Raw genomic sequence first — 3134 nt, forward strand, 5'->3', positions numbered from 1 at the left:
ATCCCAAAATATTTCTGCCCATAACATGCAATGAATGCATGACAATACCTGACATGGGCATAGAGCGATTCTCTGCCATTGTCACTCCACATCAATATTCCATCACATGGTTTGATAATTATTTCTTTAGTCTAACAACATTTCTTATTAAGTAACTGACTAGTTTATAAGTTAATACTTTATTCAGTCCATCCTGTATTATTAAAAAAATGTGTCTTGAAGTCTGGTAACAAAAATCCAAGTCTATGTTATGCCTAATAGAAACATGGGGTTATATTGCCCGGTCGAGTTGACCTGGCCACCAGCTTAACAGGGAGGTATAACTTTATATTCCCTGGTTCAGGTACCATAACTCAAAAGGTTTAGCAGGCCAACATCTAAAATTCAGATTTCAGATTCAGATTCAGATAGTTATTACGTCAACAGTGCATCATGTTAATTGGTTTAGATGGTTCAAAATACAAATAAGACTTATTCTCTACTAATACTTGGATATGATGACAGTGTTTGAATATTGATATCATTGAATTGAATTAAAAAGAAAAATTGTACTATATGAGATGTGAGAATTAGGCTATACTTGGTTGGGGACCAAAACAAACTTAAAACGGATAACTTAAAAACTTCAGTTACAATGTTTAAACAAAATATTACCGTCATATTTTACTCCAGATTTATTAAAATAAATAAATTGATTGACTGATTGATTGATTGATTAATTAAACGATCGATTTATTGATTATCGTTAATACTGTAAAGTACTCACTGCGTCATGACGCAAATAATAAATATTTGATACAAACATCAAGCACTGAGTTTTATCGTGTTTCCTACTGTTATAAAAATAGGTACCTAAAAGGTACATGTGGCTACTGAGCTCATAATAAGAAATACTGGTGTGGCGCTTTTCATGCACGTTCCCATGTTACATATCTCACATTCCTGTAGAACAGTAGGCCTATCATATGTCCAACGTCATAGTAAATTAACACTTTAATACAAAAAAAAAAAGAAATACTTGTGTATTCATTGTGTTATTTATTCACCTTAACACTGTATACATTGTATTTAAAACCCAAATTCTTTAGTTACACAAAAGGTAATAATACTCTTAAGAGCCACGACGCGGTGCTTTTTTGAGCATTAGGGTAATTAAAAACTATATAATCTGAATCCACGATTTTGTATCAAGATAGCAATTTTTTATTTGCGAGTTGCGAGTTGCAAAATGCAAGTTGCGAGTTGCAAAATGCGAGTATCATGTGATGAAAATCTACCAATTAAATCAATCCTTTATGAACTCATCCATGGCCAATCCATGTTTACATTTTGTGTTGCATTGCAAAATTCTCCTGTCACTTATACAGTACCATCATCTTTAGAAACAAATGTTTACTTCCATACTCATGTGCTCATGTTGTTTGCCTTTGTATTTTTTTTTTCCTACGAACAAAAATAATTTAAATTGTTTTATACACTATTTAAAGTTTTGGCATGGTTTTAAGTGGTTTGCTGTTTTAACTTTAATGAGTCCAAGACTTCAGTGGCATAGAAATTTGTAATAAATTAAATCAAATAGTTTGAAATCAATGATTAAATTAAATCAAATAGTCAGACAACCAATCTTGTAAATACTCCCCCTTCACAAACACACACACCACACATACATACATTTTTCAGTTGCTTTTTCATTTATATAACATACATGTTAGGAATTCACAGAGGCAAGGTTACTCATAGCAAGTTGTTAAATACATACACACACACATACAAACTGAGGCCTACATTCATATCAATTTTTTTACAAATTTGGTAGAAGCTATTACAAGGTACTATTATTATATTCTGTTGATTACTGGTACACTTTTTTTTTTATAAGAACACAGAGGCCGAAATTGCTTAAAAATTAAGAACAAAATAAGAACAAATTGAGGCTGAGGTAAATTTCAAATGAGGTTTATATTTTTAAAAACCATTACATTTTGAGCCTGAAATCGGCCAAAAAATAAGAACACTGAGCCTGGGCAAAATTTTATTGTTTTTCTTTTTTAAAAAAAGTGTATATTTTAATTCAGCTGGGTCACAAGAATGTAATGATTACCATACCAATTGGAGTGACAAAGCGATGAAATTATAAATTTATTATTTTTATGGTTATTTATTGAAAATTTATAGTACTATTTTATGGATGCCTACACTTTTTTTTTTTATAAGAACCAGTAAAATTTTGCCCAGGCTCAGTGTTATTATTTTTTGGCTGATTTCAGGCTCAAAATGTTCTTATTTTGTTCTTATTTTACACGTTGTTCAAATGTAGAAAATTACTATGGTAGAGCAGTAGGCATGTATATTGTACTAGAATGTAGTAAAAGTGGCCCCGCAAAAATGGCCACTGAAAAAAGGCCCCACAAAAATTGGCCCCAGATAGCAGGTAGGTACACCTACTGTACTTTATTATGGAGGAACATAGTCACACCTACTGCACATAAGGTAGAGATATAATTTTTGGGATTTTCTAGTTTCTTTAAAATAAAAAACCTCATTTGACATTTTACCTCAGCCTCAATTTGTTCTTATTTTGTTCTTAATTTTTAAGCAATTTCAGCCTCATTGTTCTTATAAAGTGTGTTCTTATTTAAAAAAAAAGTGTATTTCTGATTCCTCAGTTTGTTAGGTTCAATTTACTCCTGGTCTCACCCTACCTCCTCTACTCATCCATATGTTTATCTAATTTTATTTGTTCACCTCACTTTAAATATTTAACCTTATGTTTCCAAGACAAGCTCAAAATATTTTATCCAAAGAAAATATTTCATTAAGGCTACAAGATAAATACAGGACAGTGACCAGCTCAGTCCTTCAGGATAGTCACCTTGTAGATCTGATAATGTTTAGTGCATGGTGTAAGTCAGCAATAAAAAGTCAAAATACTAAAAACTGTCATTAATGATTGCTGGATCTCAAATGAGATACAAAATTGTTAGGAAAATCTAAAATTTAATCATAGTACATTACATTTAAACTGTATGAATAATCAAGTTTGCTCAGTCAAGAAAGAAGGGGTAGAATACCTTAGGATACCACCATGTAAGACAATGTTAAACTCATTATCCCATTAGTGGTAATAGTTAGTC

At 31.3% G+C, this 3134-nt stretch overlaps 1 long non-coding RNA gene across 1 annotated transcript in view; it reads right to left on the reverse strand.

Moving 5' to 3' along the window:
- Positions 1–2638: 2638 nt before the first annotated feature.
- Positions 2639–3134, reverse strand: part of LOC117107069 — a 5725-nt gene continuing 5229 nt past the window's right edge. Inside the window, exon 2 of the long non-coding RNA XR_004445189.1 lies at positions 2639–2702. This is a non-coding gene — a long non-coding RNA (uncharacterized LOC117107069). The remainder of the gene's footprint in view (positions 2703–3134) is intronic.

This window comes from Anneissia japonica, unplaced genomic scaffold (assembly GCF_011630105.1).
Source record: "Anneissia japonica isolate Jap-2015-1 unplaced genomic scaffold, ASM1163010v1 scaffold288048_len465947_cov159, whole genome shotgun sequence".
Taxonomy (NCBI): Eukaryota; Metazoa; Echinodermata; class Crinoidea; order Comatulida; family Comatulidae; genus Anneissia; species Anneissia japonica.